Genomic DNA, 23,166 nt, shown 5'->3' on the forward strand with positions numbered 1-23,166 from the left:
GGAAAACACCTTGTTATGGCTAAGGCTGGAAAATCTAGTTTACACCATAAATGTTATGATAAGAGCATTTAATTCTATTTATAGCCATTAAAGATAGAGAATAAAATGAAAGATATATAATTTTAATTATAGAGCGGAGAAGTATTATGAATAACCTGTATACATATAAGAAGGTTCGGTGTGGCCAACCACAAACTAACTCATTTCATTTAACCACCAGATAAAGGGGAAACTATGTAAAAGTATGGAGTTTTCTAGAGAAGAAAAAAAGTAAACATATTTGGAAAAGTCCAAGAAATCATTTTTGGAGTGGACCCCTCAAGATAAGAATAATGTACATTTATAAGATATAATATACAGGAAAATAGATCAGTAAGGAAATACAATTCATATATAATTTCACTGGTGTTGATTATGAATTACTGAGTGAAACATAAATTAATTTCGATAACCACTGTGGGTGGAAAACAAAATATACGAACTACTCTTTAACAAAAAAGAACAAAAAAGAGGAAACACATATACATTCATATTTTGTTGTCAAGGAACAAAGTCCATAGGTTTACCATTACCACAATAGAGAAATAGAACTGCACAATAATGATCTAAATAATGTCAAACTTCAGTAATTGTGAATAAAAGACACGATAATAAAATAGAAATATTGTAGATTTTTACTGTAGATTCAAACTTCTTATGTGATATTATAAAACAAAATACATGAATCTACTCTACTCATCACTGGAAACAAAAATTGATTGATGAAATCGTGAAGTAGAAAAGGATGAATTTCAATCGCACATAACACAATAACTTTTTATGGAAAGCCTCAACTAAAAATCCCATTATCTGTATATTGCATTAACCAGAAGATCTAAAAATAAAATACAATGCGTGTTCAACTCGAACAATCTCTTTGCAAGTACAATCTATATCACTGCTTCACAAACCAGCTTAAGCCAATAATTAGCCACATTTGTTGCATGTCAAGCTCCTAATTCCTTGCATAATTTCCAAGGGAATTAGCACATATTTAATTGGGAACTTCTTCACTCATAACTGTGAAATAAATTCACAGGATTTCTATTAATTGCATGCATCACCTATTTAATTTAGATAAATTTACAACTAATAGTACACTCCCCTGAACTCTAATCTTAACTGGGTCTTCATCTGAACTGACATGCACATGAGCTATTTGGAGTGAATTATCAGTTATCTGGTTGATCATTGCATGTGAATTAAATCTAATTTAATTCACTTGACCACTCACTAGTTCATCCAATAGTTTGAACTAGTTAAAGTGAATTTAACTCAGTTAAACTAAATTAAATAATTACAAATCAATAATAACTCAACCTGGGACCCTAAAATTTAGGAATCACTCTACATGACTCTAGATAGACTTCGAACTCCAATGTACTGAGCCAACTAATTAAACTTAACTTATTTAACTGATACAAGTTTCTATGAGAAAAGAATTACAATTTAATTCCCAATTTAAGCCAAGGACAAATTAAATTAGTATTTTCCAATTGCTAATTATGTTACCCCAATCTTGCCTCTGTGAAACTCAAATTTTCATATTGACAATGCCTTTGTCAAAATATCTTCATCCTTCTGCTTTGTGGGAATGTACTCCAGCAACATGATTCCCCTTTGCACACAATCTCGAATATGGTGATATCGGATTTCAATATTCTTGGATCGATCATGAAAAACTAGATTCTTAGAGAGTTTTATGCAAATTTGATTGTCAAAGTTAGTCCCTCTTGGATCCATCTGTTGACCAAAAAAACTAATAAAAATATTCCTCATCTAGATAACCTCACAAGGTGCTTGAATAGCAGTCATGTACTCTACTTTTGATGAACTAAGTGCAACTGATCCATGCATTTTGTTGTACCAACAAACTAGTGTTGACCCAATACTGAAGATTCCCCTTGATTTTCTCTTCCTGTCAGATGGAATCCCTGCCCAATCTACATCTGTGAAACTTTGAAGCTTCACTCCCTTTTTCCAAATGTACAGAATACCAAACTGAGTGGTGCCTCTGAGGTATCTCAAGACATGTTTATATTTCTTCCGATACAGTTCGGTTGGCTTAATCATGGCTTAGATAAGTTGGTTAACTGCATAGCACATGTCCAATTGTGTGTTCACTAAATACATAAGTGAACCCACAAGTTGTCTATAAATAGTAGCCTCCACTGCTTCACCTGAAGTAACATCCTCCTTGATCCAAGATCTTTTTGCTTATATATGTATTAAATAATTACATGAACAAATTTTGTAGCTTAAACATACAATACTTAATGTGCACATGAAAGAAGAGAAGAAACACATAAGGCAGGAAAAGAAGACAAGAGACTTGATAACAATTTTTTTCCAATTTGGACTACATCTCCAAACCCTACTCGATCAATGGGGAGGCCTTCATTCATTAAGTGGCATAAAATAGAAAGAAGTACAACGAGCATTTAAATAAGGAGGCTTATACCTCTAATCTATAAAATGGCTGAAAAGTTGAAATCTTTGTTGTAGAAACTAGCATCATCGTTGAGTTCCTGTCGCCAAGAGGTGAAAAATCGATATAAAACTTGCCCAATTATAACACTGCACCAATATTGACCCTCCGAAAATGTGATCAGGCAAGGTTTTTCCCCTTGCCACACGCTGCTTAGGGTTCCTCCCTCCTACAAAACATTCACCTAGAAAATCGTGTTGCACTCTCCCCTGGAGGCACTATTCGTAAGTGTTTAAATGATATTTCTGATGTAGGATCTCCCAAGGCAGGTCGTTGGTGCACTGGCTAAAATTGTCGAATGGTTGACGAAGGGTCGGTGGATCAAATATTTCCCTTCCCTTTTTATTACAGAACAGTTGAAATGATTGTAATGGGAGGTGGGTCCGCCTATCCGGTGGCCCACACCCCAAAACTTCCGCTGGAAGCTTCATTGTAATAGGTGGTGTGGAGGGGTGGCGAGGTTGACTACCTACCCCCCAACTCTATTTATGATATGCAGTTGTGTGGTTCCGGGGGCAGCGGGGTCATGGCCGCCCACCCCTCCTTTGTATTTTTTTTGTTTTTAATATATATATATATATATATATATATATATATATATATATATATATATATATATATATATATATATATATATATATATATATATATATATATATTGAGTCGTGGTTCGACCAAAGGTGGTGGGGGTCATGGCTTGTTGTCCATTTTTTATTTTTATTTAACACCTATTAGCCATTTTGTCGAACCTTAGCGATATTGGACGAATTAAGTGTCATACAAATTTTCCCAAAAAAATGGTCGGATTTTGGTGTCAGATTTCTGCCAAATTGTGCCCTCCTTAAACCTACCACATGTGCAAGTCAATCTTAAACTTTGATTGCTTTTATCTTTCTCATAGGGACTCGGATTGGAGTGTATCTCGCACCGTTGGAACTAGGGTGACAAGAACTTTGATCTGGTGTCAATTTCATGATCTTTATGCCACTTTGAATTTTGAGCCTTTTTCATGCCACCGGTATCTGGGCCGCCAAAATATTTATTAGTCAATTGGAAAGTGAGGGAATTGTTCCCTTACCCTTTCCTTTTCCATCCATTTTTCCTTGCTAGGGTGCATCCCTTTGAAACCAACTTGAAGGTACTCCACATCTCCTCATCGTGAAGTCCTAGTTCTTCTGTCAATGATGATATCTTCAGAAAACTCATCGAGATACTCTGGTGCAAAGTCATCAACTCTAGGAACTAATCCCACCTCTTCAATGTCCATGATCAATGGTGGCTCATAAAGCTTTAAGTTTTGCACATTTAATATGGAGTACACTTGCATATATGTCAGCAAATCGAGACGGAAGGCATTGTCTCCAATCTTCTCGAAGATGGTGAATGGACCATACCGGATTGGCCACAACTTCTTTCATTCTCCCTTCATTCTATCCTTGCTGATATGAAACCACACTTTGTCTCTCACTTGAAATTGATGGTCAACTCAGTGTTTGTCATGTCGAGCCTTGTATCGGGCTTGACTTTTTTGCAGCTGCTTTTGTACTGCTTGGTGAATCAACTGAATCCATTGAATGAACCATTATGCTTTGTCCCTGTCATCATGTCCACTAGAGTCATCTTCCTTTCCAAAGACCATATCAAAAGGATCTTTCGGCAAGTAACCAAAACATGTCTAAATGGTGAACGATGTGTCAATGAGTGCATTTCTCGATTGTAGGAATGTTTCACATATGGAATATGATCATCACACAACTGATGACGTTTTCCACAATAGCCTCACAACAAGTGTACCATGGCATGGTTGACAAATTTTGCCTTTCCATTAGTCTGTGGATGAAATTTTGTGCATCTTTTCAACTTGGTGTCCATCATCTTCTAGAAGCTGGTCCAAAAATCTCCAAGAAAGTGAGAGTTCCGATCTGACACAATCGACATGGGCAATCCAAAATGGACCCAAACATGCTATAAGAAAAGATAAGCAGCCTTCTCTGCAGTGATCTTCTTTTTACAAGGCATTAAAATACACATTTTACTAAAACAGTCAACGACGACATACAAATAGTCGTGACCTTTTCTAGACAAAGGAAAAACTCCTACAAAATCCATCGACACACATTCCCATGAATCACTCAGAATAGGGAGTCTTGTGTAGAGGCTAATTTTTCTATTAGAGAGCTTGGAAACATAACACATCGCACACCCCTTTACATAGCGAGTCACAATGTTATTCATATGAAGCCAAAAGAAAAATCTTTGTAAATGACACAAATTTTTCTTCAACACCGAAATCACCAAACACAAGGGAGGTGTGTGCCTCCCAGATTACATGTACCCTTTATCCTGTGGGTATGCACAATTTTCCAAGGTGATACAATAGTTTCCCCTGCAAGTGATAGTTGTCCACCTATGAATCATGGGTTAGTTTTGCATAAATCTCCTCAAAGTCATCACCGTTAGCATATTGTTCAACATAACTTTCAAAAGATAATGAAGCATTATGAAAAATAACAAAATCAAAAATATGAGGGTGAGATAGCATATCGGCCAGTTTGTTTCTAGTGCCTTTCTTATACTTTATTACCAGATGAAATTGCTGAAGAAAACCCATCCACCTAAAATGAAAAGCTTGCTGCAGGTTGGTTTGTGACTGAAGATACTGCAAGGGTTGATGATCCGTGTGGACGATGGTCTCCTTGCCAATCAGGTAGTGTTTCCACTTTTTCACAATTTGGACCAAGCCATATAACTCTTTTTCATAAGTGGGATAGTTTATCACAGCCTGAGAGAATTTCTCTGAATGGTAACATATCAGCTTCTTTTTCTACATCAATACAACTCCCATGACATATCCGTTGGCATGTCTCTCGATCTCGAATGGCTGTTGGGGATACGGTAAGGCCAAGACCGGTGCAATATTGATATTTTCTTTCAGGTGAGTCAAGTGCAATGCCTAAATTAAGTTCTTATTTTCTAAATTTCTCAGTAAATCTTTGACCATCCAGACCTCTGCCTTACCTTAAGTATTTCAAGTCCATTAAGTCTTTTTTCTTATAACCCAAGGGATAATATTGTTCCTTTAATGCAAAAATAAAACTGGGCCATGAGGAAAGAAGATTACCCAAACTCTTACTGCTTCGCAATTTTCTCTTCCACCAAACGATAGTGGTGCCACTTAGCTAAGGATAGGCCAACTGGATCTTTGCCTTGTCCTCTTTAATCTGTTGAATCCTGCAATAGATTTCAGTCTTCCTAATCTAGTTATTAATCTTTTATGCATTAATTTCATCGATATACATGGGAAGATCAAATTTGACATCTAACTTAAAGAAAGGTTTCTTAGATGCATCCCTTGAATTCCTATGATGATGGTGATGAGAGGAAGAAGAACTTTCACTCATGGAAGGAGAAGGAGGGGGTTCTTCTCCACCATTTCCATGGACCGAACATTGTTCTTATGGATTTCTCTCTTCTGCTTTCTCTAGACTTGAAAATAATTGATCTACCTTTTCTTCTATTATATAGAAGGCTTTGCAGTAATTGCGCTCCTCTTCATAGTGAGCCTCATCATCTGCCATGTTTCTCCTTCGATGTGCATGCCCTACTTCGAGATTGAAAGAATTTGGTTTCCCTTGGCCTCTTCGGAGCCTGTTTCTTGTTAGCATACAAAAATATAATTCACATCTACAATAATTCCTCCGATACCACTTGATTGAAGATCTTTTGCTTATAGATTTATTAAAGAATTACATGAAAATCTTTGCAGCTTAACCATAGAAAACTTAATGTGCACATGAAAGATGAGAAGAAACACATAAGGCATGAAAAGAAGACAAGAGACTTGATAACAAAGTTCATCCAATTGGACTACGTCTTCGGGCCCTGCTCAATCAATGGGGAGGCCTTCATTCGTTAAGTGGCATAAAAGATAAAGAACTACAATCAACATTTACATAAGGAGGCTTATAGCTTCAGTCTGGAAAATGGCTGAAACATGGAGAGCTTTGTTGTATAAACCGACATCACCATTGAGTTCCTGTCATCGAGAGGTGAAAAATCTATATAAAAATTTCCCATTTCTAACACTCGACCAAAATTGACACTCTAAAAATGTGCTCAGGCAAGGTTTCGCCCCCTGCCACAGGATGCTCATGGTTCCACCCTCCTGCAAAACATTCACCTCGAAAATCATGTCGTGCTCTCCCCAAGGCACACTGTGCATAAGTGCTTAAATAATATTTCTCCGGGTGGATCTCCCAAGGGAGACACTTGGTGCGCCGGCTAAAATTGTCGAATGGTTGAGGAGGGATCGGGGGATCAAATCTTGCCCCTCCCTTTTTATTACATAATAATTGAAATGATTGTAATGGGAGGAGGGTCTACCAGTCTGATGGCCCGCTCCCCTAAAATTATGACGGCAACTTCATTGTAATAGGTGGCATAGAGGGTCGGGGGGATTGACTGCCCATCCCCCAACACTATTTATGATATGCGGTTGTGTGGGTTCCAGGGGCAGCGAGGTCATGGCCACCCGCCCCATATATATATATATATATATATATATATATATATATATATATATATATAGTTACATGGCAGTTCCGGGGTGATAGGGTCATGGCCGCCCACTCGTCCTTTGTATATTTTTTTTAAATATATATTGAGTCGTGGTTCCATCAGGGGCAGTGGGGGTCATGGCCTGCCGCCCATTTTTTTATTTTTATTTAACCCCTATTAGCCATTTTATCAAACCTTAAGCATATTGGACGAATTAAGCATCCTACAAATTTTCACAGAAATCTGGCCAGATTTTGGTGTCGAATTTCTGCCAAATTGTGCCCTGCTTAAGCCTGCCACATGTGCAAGTCAACCTTAAACTTTTACTGCTTCTATTTTTCTCATACGGACTCAGATTGGAGTTACGTTTGTGCCATCGGAATTAGAGAAACAAGAAATTTGATCTCGTGTCAAGTTCATCATCATTCTACCACTTTTAATTTTGAGCCTTTTTCATGCCATTGGTATCTGGAGATCCACCTAGATCACTCCTTCCTATAGTTACAAGTTAGAGGAGTCTCCATGGTTTTGCTACTCTCCATGTGGAACCTCTTCAGTATCATGATGGCACACTTTTCTTGAGAGTCAAATAGTTCCTCATATCCTTTCCATATTTCCATACCAAGAAAGTAATGCGTGAGCCCCAAGTCCTTCATCTCAAACTCTCTTGTAAGATCCTCTTTTCAAGACTTGATCAACTTCTCATCATTTGTTAGAATCAAATCGTCAACATATAAAACAATAATAAAAAATTATCTTAAACCACAATATGGTAAAGGTTCTCATTTTCTTCACTTTTGTTGAAGCTCAACCCAGTGAAATAGTTATCAATCTTTTGGTACCAAGCACAAGGTTCTCGTTGTTGAGTTGTGTTATATTATTTCCACGACTAACCTACGTAGTGAACTGGGGGGTTAGAGGGGCGGTGGATCCCCCCCTTTGTTGTGTCGATTACGCAGTGAGGGGGTCACGGGGGGGTGGCAACCCATCCTGTCTGGGGGGTTTGAAGGGGGTAGGTAGCCCCCCTCTACAAGGTCTGGGGCAGTGCCCTGGGAAAATTTTTTTTGGACCCTATATTAGGTTGGCTGAACCTACCTATGGTTTTCTGTCCATGGCTTTGGACGCGATGGTTTTCAGTCCATGGTATTGGATGCTTCGGCATGTATAAATATGTATTGTAACATTGAAAGGAACAATAATGAAAAATCAAGCTAGTAGTCTTGGTTTTGGGATCCAGGGGAAAATCTCTGTGTATATGTGTTTTATGTGTTATGCTCTTGCATTGTTTATTTTCTGTGTTTTTTAGAATTTGTATGCAAGTAATTTCTGTATAGGGTTAAAACCTACATTTGGTATCGGAGTTGTTTTGGCTTCAAGGGGATGCCTTTGTTGCTAAGGGGTTTCGCTTGGGCCTATGGTAGACCCTGTTCAGTGGAAGATCTACAAGATCGATTCTGGTGGGGAAAGAAGATGGCGATCAATGGAAACATAGAGATCAAGAAGTTTAATGGTCAGAGTTTTGAGTTCTGGACACTCAAGATGAAGGATCTGTTGGTGGATAAAGATGAGCAAATCACAGTAGATCCGGGTACTAAACCAATGGGAGTGTTCGATGAAGAATGGAAGAAGTTGGATCAGAAGGCAAAGAGCACAATACGATTGTGTGTCTCAGGTTCAATATTGCTAAATGTATCAGGGGAAGCTACGACGAAGGCTTTGTGGGACAAGTTAGGGACTTTGTACCAATCTAAGTCTCTTGTGAATAAACTGCTCCTACGAGAAACGTTGTATTATCTGAAGATGAAAGATGGAGACTCGGTGACAGAGCATTTGAACGCATTTAATACTGCGGTAAGTCAGTTAGCATCTATTGATATTAAAATTTCAGATGAAGATAAGTGCATTAGTTTGTTGTGTTCTCTACCAGATTCGTGGGATATGAGACGGAAAAATATGGAGAGCCAGAATGGTGATGCCTTGTCTGTATGACGACAATCCCAGAACAGAAATAAAAATAAGTCATCAAGTGGGAGATATAAATCTAGAGGGAGATCTAAATCTCCAGGAAAACCTGTAAAGGTGGTGTGCAGGAAATGCGGAAAGGAAGGGCACTACAAAAGGGACTGTAAATTTAAAGCTCCTGATAAGGGAAAGGGATCTAATGATGCTTCTTTTGCAGAGTCGAAAACCACCACAGATGAAGGTGGGGATGTGTACATGGCTTCTTCAAGTACACATGTAGATCATGAGGCATGGTTGATTGACTCAGGTGCATCCTTTCACTTCACTCTCCATAGAGAGTGGTTCTACGAGTATGAGAAATATGATGGTGGTGATGTCTTCTTGGCAGATGATAGGAAGGCTAGAATTGTTGGTCACAGAAAAGTAAAGTTGAAGTTGCAAGGTGGAAGGGTTAGAACACTTCCAGGTGTTCTACATATTCCTGCATTGGCTAGAAATCTAATTTCTGTAAGCAAGTTTGATGATGCAGGTGTAAAGACAATGTTCGAGAAATATACCTGCAAGATGGTTCAGGGAGCACTGGTATTGATGTGGGAAGTTGGGATTGGAACTTTTTACAAGCTGCAAGGTAGCACTGTTGTTGATGGGTGCAACAGTTTTGTGGTTCCTGAAAGTGGATTTGAAAATATAGTGGTCTCTAGAGAGAAGACCATGTTGTGGCATCTAAGGCTTGGACATATTGGAGAGAAGGGCCTTTGAATACTTCATGGTAAAGTTATGGTAGAAGGTATGAATAATAGCACTCTGGATTTTGATTTCTGTGAAAATTTTGTATATGGGAAGCAGAATCGGGTGAGTTTCCCCTCTGGTGGTAAGAGGGCGAATCAGATATTAGAGCTTGTGTACAGTGATGTGTTTGGACCTTTGAAGGTTCCATCACTTGGTAATTCTGTGTACTATGTATCATTTATAGATGACTTCTCAAGGAATACATGGATATATTTCCTTAAGAAGAAATATGAAGTCTTTGACAGGTTTAAAGAATTTAAGGCTCTAGTGGAAAACTAGACAGAGAAGAAGATAAAGGTGCTGAGGATAGATAACGGTGGAGAGTTTTGTAGTAAGGAATTTGAAGAATTCTGTAAGAAGTGTGGTATAGCATGACAGAAGACTACTCCATATACACCTCAGCAAAATGGAGTTGCAAAAAGAATGAACAAGACGTTGATGGAAAGGGCAAGGAGCATGCTCAGTGGTGCTAGGTTAGGACAGGAATTCTAGGCAGAGGCGGTGGAGACAACATGTTACTTGGTCAACAAATCACCTTCATCAGTGTTGGAGGATAAGACTCCACAAGAGGTATGGATTGGTAAGAAACCCTCTCTTTCACATCTAAGGGTATTTGGATGTGATGCATATGTACATGTTCCAAAGGAGAAATGAACCAAGCTGGACAGTAAATCTGAAAAGTGCATCTTTATTGGGTATAAGGATGGTTTAAAGGGTTATAAGCTTTGGAACCCAACAACAAGGAAGGTTGTGTACAGTCGAGATGTGGTGTTCAGAGAGGTGAAAGTTATTATTAAACATGAATTCCAACCAAAGGAACCTAAGAATATAGAGTTTGAGCTAAAGGAGGAAGAATCAGACTCTACAACAGAGGAGGAATTAGAATATGAAGAGCCACAAACTCCAGGTGTAAGAAGATCAGTTCGAGAAAGAAGGCAGCCAGAAAGGTATAGTCCATCTACTTTATATTCAAATTTTGCTTTATCTATTACTGATAATGATCCTAAAACTGTGAAGGAAACAGTAAATTCAGAGGATGGAAAACTCTAGAAAGAGGCCATGGTTGATGAAATGGCATCTTTGCACAAAAATGAGGCTTGGGTTCTGGTGGAGTTGTCGGCTGGAAGGAAACCCATTGGTAGAAAATGGGTGTTCAAGAAGAAGACAAATGAAAAAGGAAAGGTGGAGAAATACAAATCTCGGTTAGTAGCAAAAGGTTATTCCCAGGTGTCAGGAATTGATTTTGGTGATATTTTTTCTCTTGTTGCCAAGGTAAATTCTATTAGGTTACTTTTATCTGTTGTTGCTGCTTTTGATTTTGAGGTAGAACTAATGGATGTGAAGACAACATTTCTTCATGGGGATCTGGAAGAGGAGATCTACATGAAGCAACCTGAAGGCTTTGCGATGAAGGGTAAGAAAGAATTGGTATGCAAGTTAAAGAAGTCTCTGTATGGGTTAAAACAGTCACCAAGGATGTGGTATCAGAAATTTGATACATTTATACGAGGACTTGGCTTCACCAGAGGCAAAGAAAATCACTGTGTGTATTTTAAATTAATTGGTGACCCTGCTATTTATATGGTCTTATAAGTGGATGATATGTTGCTGGTTGGAAATGACAAAGAAATTATCCAGGATTTGAAGACCCAATTGTCCTCCAAATTCGACATGAAAGATCTTGGTGCTACAAACTATATTTTGGGCATGGAAATTAAAAGAGATCGGGTAAAGAGGGAGCTCTAGTTAAACTAGAGGAAGTATGTTGAGACAATACTACAGAGGTTTAATATGCAGGATAGTAAACCGGTGAAGGTTCCTATTCCTATAGGTGTAAAGTTATCTACTAAACCGTGTCCCAAGACACAAGAAGAGGAAGACGATATGTCCCGTGTTCCATATGCAAGTGCACTCGGTAGCCTGATGTATGCAATGCTTTGTACTAGACCAGACATTGCACATGGAGTGGGAGTATTGAGTAGGTTTGTGTCAAAACTAGGGAAGGAGCATTGGACAATAGTGAAGCGGTTTTTCAGGTATTTGTGTGGCACTAGTGATTTTGGTTTGTGCTACCAAGGAAGACCAGGATTGGACAGAGTTTTGGATATCCATGTCTTTGTTCATGCAAACTGGGCTAAATATTTGGATCAAAGAAGATCTACAAGTGGGTATGTGTTTAACCTATTTGGAGGTGTAGTCAGTTGGATGAGTAAGAAACAATTTGTAGTGGCACTATCAACTACAAAGGCAGAATACATCGCAACCACTCATGTAAGCAAGGAAGAAGTTTGGTTGCAGAGATTGTGTTCAAGTATGGGGTTAGTACAGGGAGCTATATTGATAGACTGTGACAGCCAAAGTGCAATTTTCTTGCCAAAGAACCCTGCTTATCATTCAAAGACAAAGCACATTGATGTTCAGTATCACTTTGTGAGGGATATGATAGAAGACAAAAGGGTGTTGCTGGTAAAGGTGGACATTTTGAAGAATCCTGCAGATGCATTGACAAAATCTATAGCTCTGAGAAGTTCTCCTGGTGTAGAGAAACAATGGGCGTTTCAGGGTTGGAAAAATGACTAAACTCTCCTGTGGCCCCCTATGGAAAGAAAACAACAAGTGGGATAAAGTTGGGTTGTGCTTTTTTGGACCCTATATTAGGTTGGGTGCACCTACCTTTGGTTTTCGGTCCATGGTTTTGGACACGAAGGTTTTCGGTCCATGGTATTGGATACTTCGGCATGTATAAATATGTATTGTAACATTGAAAGGAACAATAATGAAAAATCAAGCTGGTAGTCCTGGTTTTGGGATCCAGGAGAAAATCTCTGTGTATATGTGTTTTGTGTGTTATGATCTCATATTATTTATTTTCTGTGTTTTTTAGAATTCGTATGCAGGTAATTTCTATACAAGGTTAAAACCTACACTCATTTCAATCCATATAATGCTTGCTTGAGTCTGCACACATGCTACTCTCTGTTGAAGGTCTCAAATCCTTTAAGATTCTTAATATACACCTCTTCCTCAATCATGTCATTGAGAAATGTTGTCATTATATCCATATGATGTATCTTCTATCCCATTTGCGCTAGCAGTGCGCGAATATTTATGATTTATGAGTACCTTGCTATAGGAGAAAAAGTCTCCTCGTAATCAATTCCCTCCACCTAAGAGAACCCTCTGGCCACAAATCTGGCATTGTGTTTGTCCACACTCCCATATGTTGTTTTCTTTACCTTGCAAAGCCATCTAGAACTCACCACTGACTTGTCTGTTGGTCTTGTTACCACCTCCCAAACACTGTTTCTGATAATAGATTCATACTCCTCAACCATTGCATCAACCCACACTGGTTGTTGCACTGCTTCCTTGAATGAGGATGGCTCAATCTCTACATTCTAGCTCATCATATCCATGCAACTAGTGTACCTCTCTCATGACCTCCTCTGCCTATGTTGTGATCTGGGTTCTCCCACATTCTCTCTAGCATCATGCAGTAACCTGTCAAGCTCTCTGGTGTGCTTTCTCCCATCTCTCGAATTATCTGCATGAGTGGGTGTTTCCACTCCCTGGTTCTCTGCATGTGGCTACTACACATAATCCTAAGGTTCTTCCTTTGGGGGTAAATATCCTCAACAACATATACCTCAAGCTCCCTCTCAAGGGAACATCTCATGGCATTCTCTTCATTGAATTTCACATCTCTGCGAACTACTGTTATCCTTTTGGTTGGCTGGTACACCCGATAGTTGTGAGGTGTATCAGTGTACCCCACAAATATGCCCAATTCAATTGTCGGCTCTAGATTTTTCATGGATATTTGGTAACATGGAAGTAGATTAATGAACCAAAGATCCTGAAGTGTACCACATATGGTTTCTTCCTTGAAAAATCCTCTTTTGGTGTACTCATCTAGAGAATTCGAGGAGGGCTTCTATTTTGCAATTAAACAACTATGTTGCATGCTTCAACCCACAAGTGTAATGGTAGGCCTTGATCATGCAACATTTCATGTGTCGCTCCCACAATAATTATGTTCTTCCTTTCAACCACCCTATTACGTTGTGGGTTATGAGGTGTTATCAACTCCCATCGAATGTCTGTTGTAGCCTAGAAGTTCTTGAATTCATTCGACACATACTCTCCACCATTATCTCTTATGAGAGCTTTAACTTTCATGCCAGTATATTTCTCTACAAGTGCTATAAATTCACAAAACTTAGTGAACTTCTGATTTTTCTTCATGAATAAAATCAAACACTTACGAGAAAACTTATCAAGAAATATTACATAATACCTATGCTTGGTTGTGGATGCTATCGAGAACGGTCCACACACATCTAAGTGAACTCGATCAAGCATCGGTTATGCTCAAATCTCTTTTCCATGAAAGGAAGCTTTGGCATACTTTCCCAATGTACACCCTTTGCATGGGTTTCTTTTCTCTAGTGTACCCTTCGGAAGTCATGTAGAAAATTTTTGCATGATATTCAAATCTTTGTGGTGGAAGTGACCAAATATTCTATGCCAAAACTCACCAATGTCTTAGAATTGCACCTTCTCTACTTTAGTGCTCAAAGAAGTGAACTATTCTACCTCCAATTTGATAGGTCCTTCACTAGAACCTTGATTTACTTCACATGTCCTGTGGCTAATGTGATGAAGGAAAGCCTTTCCCTTAATAAATATGACATCATAGCCTCGATCCTCCAACATGGAAATAGAAACCAAGTTCTTCTTCAATCCTGGAACATACATGATTTCTCTCAATGTGAGGGGAGAACCAAACTCCCTCTAAAAGGTAACAATACTGATGTCGGTTGTGCTCTACCTCCCATCGTCACCCATCTTGATATGCCTTTGGACATCCTTCTCCAAGTTAATAAAGAACGCTTTGTTGCCGGTCATATGGAATGAAGCTCCATTGTCCATCTATCACACACTACCCATCATTTATGACACCATGCAAGCGATGAGGGAAAAATCTATTTCGAATTGTTAAGAAAGAGCTTCACCTACTACTCCTATTGAGAGCTTCTTATCAAATTTCTTGTACGGATACTTTGTGGCATAGTGTCCCGACTCATGACACTGAAAACACTGGATTTTTGACATGTCCTTCTTCTTGCTGCCCTGACTGGAATCTAATTTTGAATGGAATTAATTCCCCTTCCTTTTCTTCACCTTCCTAAATAAGGCACAATTCTCCTCAACATCATTCTTTAATGAGGATCTATCTCTAGTGTTTTGTTGAATCTCTTCCTGTACCAAGTCGAACCACAATTGCTCCCACTCTAGTAGCTTCTCCATCCCATTAACTGAGTCTTTGTAGTTGTACCAGCTCTTGGGAAGTCCTAGAAGTGCTAGGCTAACCAGATCATCTTCTGCAACAGTAACTCTAACACTTCCAAGCTCATCGTAAGATTGGGTATACTTGGTCAAGTAATTTAGAATTGAGTCGCCCTTCTCCATCTTGATCTTTCTCAGCTTGTCATTCAGTGCCAGCTTCCTATGGTCATTGCTATTTTGAAACAAGTCCATCAATGCCTTCCACATTAAAAAATGAGTTTCCTTACCATGGATATTCGAGACAATATGATCTCGAACTCCTTCTAGGATAATCCTTCCCGCCTTTGCATCACACTTTCTCCATTCAGCCAAATATTTAGCATCAAATGTTGGAGGCTTCCGGATATCATGATCTATGAATTCCTTTAGCCCATTGTCTTCCAACACTTTCTCCATCCTTTCCTTCAAAGCTATGTAATTTGAGCTTCCCTCTAGGGCATACTCAAGTCTCAAACTGTAGAACAACATCATGCTGGAAAACTACAAATTCAATTTCACCCATACTACAAACTCATATTCTCCTCTTCTATAGTGACGTCTGCTCGGATAGCATGTAGCTTTTTACTGTAGATTCAAACTTATTATGTGATATGCTAACAAAAAATGCATGCATCCACTCTACTCATTAGTGGAAACAAAAATTGATCGATGAAATCACAAAGGATAAAAGGAATAATTTCAATCATACATAACACAATAATTCTCTGGGGAAATCCTTAGCTTAAAACCCCGCTATTTGTATTGCATTAACCGTGAGATCTAAGAAAAGGTAAAATGCGTGTTCAATCCGAACAATCTCTCCACAAGTACAATCTATCTCACTCCTTCACAAACTAGCTCAAGCCAATACTTAGCCAAATATATTGCCTGCCAAGCTCCTACTTCCTCGTGCAGTTTCCAAGGGAATTAACCCATATTTAATTGAGAAATCCCTCCTTCATAACTGCGCAATCCATTCATAGGCCTTCTACTGAATGCATGCATCACCTATTTAATTTAGATGAATTTACAATTGATAGTACATTGTTATTGAACTCTAATCTCAACTTGGTTTTCATCTAAATTGACATGCATGAGCTATTTTGAGTGAATTATTAGTTATAGGATTGATCAGTGCATGTGAATTAAATCCAATTTAATTCACTTGACCACTCAGTTAGAACTAGTTTAACTGAATTTAACTCAACTAAACTGAATTAAATAATTACAACTCAATAATAACTCAACATGGGCCCCTAGAATTTAGGGATTGTTACACAAAATATTGTCACCATGACTTTCTGCAGTCAGTGTGAGTCTATCACCACTCATATTGTCCTCCTTTGCAAGTCTCAAACCTCAGCTCTTCATGTCAAGCTTTAAAAATGAGAGAAAGTCCTTGAAAATCTATAAAACTCTGGTTCCGCACTTTCTCTTACCATTACCTGCGGTCCCGCACCCCTTGGTCATGTTATCTGCGGACCTGCCCGCTCTGTCTCTAAAGGAGTGGGTGCGGACCCCTGTAAAAGTCAAAAAGGTGCAAGTTTATTCTTAAAAACTCACTTTGGGTTAATTCTGGACGCTTCTAGAAGGAACCTTGACGTGGTTGGTTCACTCCTAGGTGGTTCATGCATCCCATAACTAAAGGAGCTAACCCCTTGATGAGAGGAGCTTATCCCTTTGAAGGAGGGCTTTATCCCTTTGAAGGTGGACCTAGTAACTTCCTTCCTCTGCACTATAAATTGAGGCATTGGGCTAGTTGCTAGAGAGGTTGAAAACTGAACATTTTTTAGGGTAAATGCTGTTGGAATTGAGACTTCCTAGTTAAGCTTCAAAGGAGATATTACATACCTTTTGGCTTCTTTTGGAAGAGAGTGAAACTTGTCAAAGTAGAGGAGATTCTTGTTGGACCCTGGGAGGAGCTTGTACAGCATCAAGGCACCAATATTGTAAAGTTCTTCTTTGATTAAAGTTAATACAATCATATTCATTTTTCTCAATAAATTGTCTTCTATGGTTTATTTCATCAATTCCTTGATCATCATGATAAATATGCTTTATTATATTGGCTATGCAGGTGCTGTTTAATATGTGTGCTTGTTTGTGTTTGCAGATTCTTTAAAAGGGAGCTCATTTGGATCAACGGAGTGTGGCTTCCACAAACTAGCACTGCACCCGAGGTAGGCCTAAAACACCTAGTAACCTTTATTTATAAATCGCATATTTAGACAAAGATAGAATTTGTTTGGTTTGTTTGTCGCTAGATATCATTAGATGTAACTAGGGAGATCAATCTTGTCCGCAAGAACGATTCATCCGCCCGACAAAATGGCGACTCCACTGGGGACTTGAATTTCTGGTTTTTGCCTTTGCTTTTACTTTGCCTTGAGAAATTGTTTCTTTGTTTCTGGCTTTTGCTTGCTGTGTGGGATTGGGTAGGTTCTTAGATTTTGAATTGTTTTTTTTTTCACGCTTTTGAAAGAGGACCGCACGTTCTGGTTGCAACACAGTGCGGACATCCCCGCACTGTTGCTTTAATACACAGAGCAGTACCGCACCTGGTTATACTGGGGGCCTGCGGACCCTGTCAACTTTTTGAAAAACTTAAAATCTTCTCATTCAGTTAAACTTAGGATTTGTTTATGTGTTTTAGCCTCTCCCCATATCTGCATGTGTCTTGTCAAAATTTCCTTGTTTATGAGTTTCTTTCAGCAAATTCTTCATCTCATCAATCTCCATTAAGTTAATTGGGTGTTTTGAGTCTCTTTTTGAGAATTTTTTAATTTGATTTCCTTTGGTCATTACTTGGAGGTTTGTCTTAGTCTTTTCACAATTTTGCATCTTTTTGCTTTTTTTTTTTGCTAAATTGTGTATGAGTGATAATTGCCTTTGAGTGTTTTTATTTTTTGATCTTTGGAACTCTCACCCAATTTTCTTGACTTGCACTTGATTGGTTCTTAGATTAAATTAGAATCATCTTGTGTATGAGAATTCTCTTGCATAGATCACATTTGCACAATTAGAATTCTCATTTTCAGAATATGAATGAAAAATGTGCATAGATTACATTTGCATACTTTTCAAATGAAATGTGCATAGTTTACATTCTAAAAAATCAATCGTAGATTTAGATCAGCTTTCTTTGATTTGAATTTACATATTTTTATTCTTGTTTTTAACACACAAAAATAAAAATAAAAACTTTTTTGGAATTGATTTGCATTAGTTTTTCTTGATGAAATTAGTGCATTAGAGAATTTGTTATATTTTCTCTTAGTGATCAATTTTTTGCATTGTTGGAAGTGAATGGAAACTCTCTCCTTAATTTAGTTAGGATTCATCGAATTGAAAAGATTACATTATCATATTCAATTGCATTCAGTTTTGGGTCGGTTCATAACACCATTGGTTTCATATCCATTTACCCTTTTGAGTAATAACAGCCTAAATAACACAGCACTTAATTAAAATTCATCTAGTAATTTTTACATTTTTAGGGCTCTTTCCACCAATCTAGCTTAGGCTAGTGTCTTGGAATAGGTTTTAGTTAACTCTCCAAGACAGTAAAACAAACAAGTAGTCGATCTTGCGGTAGGAAAGAAGATCCTATTAAAGGAGTCAATCACGAGATCATATCTGAACCAGTGAGGTAATCAATCCTTCCTCATTAGGAACGATAGCAGATATACACATATTAAAAACGGTAAACCTCGGATTAACCATTGTCGAGGAGCCTCGGGTCACTTGTTGGTAACCTTGGATTATGTCAAGGAGCCTTCAAGGGGATTGAGCTTTGTTACTCTGCCCTTGCGTGTATATTGGATTGTAGACTGTTCCCCCAGGTATATTTGTTTCTGTTGGTAACCATAGTGACCATAATCTATAGGATTCTTTCCTAAGGTGACGGTGGAGGGAAGATCCCACTGTACCTGGAGCAAACGTCAACTAGACTCACTTGGATTTTCTGGGGGGTTCTCTTCACTCGAGACGGTTTAGTGGATAAACTTGTGCCATTTCTGTATTGAATTCTGCGACGTTGGATTTCATCACCAACTAGTGTTTTCGGTATGGAAAGTTACTGTTTGTGTGTGGTTTGACTCCTAGATTTGATAGCGCGTGTTAATTTGTTTGTTTTTACTTTTAGAGACCATAGGTGTGAATTGTGAATTTTAATTGTTAGGTGTGAATTGTGAATTGTTAATTTTAGTTTTAAATTGTTAATAAAATTCACTTAAGTTGAATATAATGGAAACTGTTCTGGAATTTACCAATCAAGGAACCCCTCTTAACGAGAATCCTAGTACTTTTCCTTACCTTGGAAATGTTGGTCCTCCTTATATGGCTACTTTGTCATTACCTGGATTTACAATAGGTTTACCGATATGGTTATTTTCAACTTCGTTGGCCCCAAATACTCCAATTGTTACACCTCAACCGAATGCTTCACCTCAAAGAGTTCACCATCTCAACATCGCCAACCTTCTATTGACCCTTTACCTTCTTCGCCTAATTTTTCTTCCTCCATTTCTTCCTCTTCGCTTGGTAAAAGCCTTGATGCTACTAACCAGGTAGCTAAGAAGAAGAAGAAAGGGAAGAAGAAGAAGAAGAAGCAAGATAAGAAAGAAGTCAACCAACCAACCATGGTTGTAAGTGTTAGTTGTGTTGAGGAAACCTCCAACATGCAACGTAAACCCAAATACCCTTGCAGGCTTTGTAAGGGTGACCACTTCCTTATCAATTGTCCTGGTATTCCAAAGGTCTTGGAAGTATGGTCAGAAAAATCTCATCAACTTTCCATTGATCCATCAACCAATGATAGTCAGGTTCCTGGGAAAAAGGGTAAAGTTAGGTTTCCTTGTAAGTTATGCAAAGGGAGTCATCAAACTCACATTTTCCCTCACATGGATGAAGCCTCAAAATTGTTGGAAAACTTACTGTTCCACAGCAAGAATTTCCAACTGGTTACCGTAAAATTTCTCCCAACCTACCGTCAACTGATGGAGTGATTGATCTAATTTCAAGTACAGTCGATCCCACTCTTCCATTGGAGAGTGAAACTCATATCACCCAGGTTGATGATCCATTAGTTGATCAAGTGGTTGATTCAATTTCACATTCAGTCGATCCCACTCTCCCTTTATAGAGTGAACTTCATATTGCTCAGGTTCTTCTTGTTACATCAGATTCTTCTACACCAGGGGGCATTTCACCTGTTTCTACAGAACCCCATCCAAGTACTGAGGTCTTTTCCTTTGATTGGAACAGACTGACAGAACCTCGTCTTCCTTCCTCCATCCCTTTCCAAATCATTGTCAAGGTTGGTGGTAGGGACATACACCACACACAGGTAGATGAAGGTGCTTCAGTTAGTATTTTATCCTTAACTGCTTGGAAAGCTTTGGGTTCCCCTCAGCTTGCGCCTATTACGCAGAATATGAAAGCTTTTAATAGAACCATTAGTGAACCTTTAGGGATCCTTCCTAAGTTTTCTATTACTTTGGAAGGTAAAACTGTCTATATTGATCTTATGGTAGTTCGAGGTCCCTTGGATTTCAATTTACTCCTTGGGCGAGACTATGTTTATGCAATGAAAGCTGTCGTATCGACACTCTTTCGCGTGATGTCTTTCCCTCACAATGGAAATATTGTGACTGTAGACCAGCTTTCGTTCCCTAGTCTTGTTTCAACTACCAATAATATGACACCCCTAAATGTTCCTGATTCTAAAGTGGTCTCTACCCCGCCACGGGTTAATTATGTGGCAGCTAGTCCCATGTTTTCAGTTACCGACGTAAGTGAGCCTCCCACTGTTTGCTCATCTTCCTTTGATTTAGATCTGGTAATTGACATGGAAAACTCTATGGGATTACTTGAACACGATGTTCTTATCCCTTTTGAGTCCCTTGACATGTGTTCCTTCCAGAGAACTATTCTTCCTTTTGATGAAGACCTCTTAGAAGCCATGATCAAGGTGTGTCCATTGACATGTCTTTCTTCCAGTTGGAAGCCATGATTAAGGTGTGTCCATTGACATGTCTTTCTTCCAGTTGGAAGCCATGATCAGTTGGTTCGAGGAAATTTCCTTTTACTGAGTCAACCTCGTTAAAAAATGAATCAGGTATGACGACAGTTCTTTTCCTATGTCAACCTCATTAAAAAATGAATCAGTTGGTCACAGGATACTTCCTGTCACTGAGTCAACCTCATTAAAAAATGAATCAGGTATGAGGACAGTTCTTTTCCTGTGTCAACCTCATTAAAAAATGAATCATTTGGTCAGAGGATAGTTCCTGTTACTGAGTCAACCTCGTTAAAAATGAATCAGGTATGAGGACAGTTCTTTTCCTGTGTCAACCTCATTAAAAAAAATGAATCAGTAGGTTATATAGGTAGATTGTAGATAGTAGACTTGAGCATAGTTCCTTGTCTTGTGTCAAGCTCATTAAAAAATGAATCAAGGATTTTAGAGCATAGTTCCTTGTCTTGCGTCAAGCTCGTTAAAAAATGAATCAAGGATTTTTGAGCATAGTTCCTTGTCTTGTGTCAAGCTCGTTAAAAAATGAAACAAAGGGTCATAGGTTATATAGGTAGATTGTAGAGAGTAGACTTGAGCATAGTTCCTTGTCTTGTGTCAAGCTCGTTAAGAAATGAATCAAGGATTTTAGAGCATAGTTCCTTGTTTGGTAGATTGTAGAGAGTAGTCATGAGCATAGTTCCTTGTCTTGTGTCAAGCTCGTTAAAAAATGAAACAAGGAGTCATGAGCATAGTTCCTTATCTTGTTTCAAGCTCATTTAAAAAATGAAACAAGGGTTTTGAGGATACTTCTTTTCCTGTGTCAACCTCACTAAAAAATGAAGCAACTCCCTCAAGTCTTTCCAAGATCTTGAAAGTAAACCTTCATTTCATCCACCTGGTTGAATGTAATGAAGCTTGGGGGGCATGTACCTTGTTTTGCGTCATTATTATGGGGGCATGCGAACTATAACAAACATATTTTTTTGTTTCAAGCTGGTGTAAACATGAAATTGAATCCAAGTAGAGTTCTCTGTGGTTCAAGCTTGTGTAAAAATGAACCTATACCTGATTTACATCTCATGATTGCCGTTTTTATCCGCTAAATTCTGTTAGATGAGCCTTGGTTGTTTTCATTCCATCGCCACCATCTCTTTGGCTGATCATATGCTTTCACTTGGTTGTTTACCCTTCCTGAGGGACCACATCTATGAGTGGTTTTATTAGCCAGCCTCTTAACCATTACATGTTTTGAGAAGTTCCTCCATTGCCGGAACCAGTTGCTACCCTTTATACCACTCATTCCTCTAGGACGACTCCTCTTTAAGCTCTTTTCTTACTCGTAAAATATGAAAAGATTGTCGAGTTTTTCCTTTTTAAACTCGTTAAAACAGAATTAAAAAGACGGTCCACTTACAGCTCTTTTCTGACCGTATAAACATGAAAAGATGGGCGGACTTCTGTCATTTCAAGTTTGATATTGGTTATAAAACGACGTGTCATTGATCGCTTTTTTACTTTTTCGGATCAGAGACACTAATTATGAAAAGCACTCCTTAATCGTAATGGTCAAGCAGTTCTCCCAAGTATTATTTTATACTTTTTCGGGCTTGGGGGACACAAATTTACGACAAATGACAACCATGGAGTTTTCTTAAGTTTTTTCAAACTCCCTAAAATTGAAAAATGCCGAGTTTCTCCTATACTGGACTCGTTAAAATTTTAACAGTAAAGGACCTGTTCAATTACAAACAGGAACGGACCACTCCTTCTTAGGGTTTGAATTTAAACTAAGTTGGACTCATCTGAAGGATGAGCTTATAATCAAGCAAATGTTATCATCCTCAAGCTTGTCAAAAATAAAGAGGTACTTGCCAGAAATGGTGGGGGAAAAGAGAGAAAAATGAGCCTGTTTGTCATACTTTGTGTCTCAGAAAAACATTTAACCACTCTTCAACACGACACTTTTTATTCACCTGGGTTGGGAAAT

Source organism: Pinus tabuliformis, chromosome 5_1 (assembly GCF_031772625.1).
Source record: "Pinus tabuliformis cultivar Carrire ecotype Pingquan chromosome 5_1, CPIR1, whole genome shotgun sequence".
Classification (NCBI taxonomy): domain Eukaryota; kingdom Viridiplantae; phylum Streptophyta; class Pinopsida; order Pinales; family Pinaceae; genus Pinus; species Pinus tabuliformis.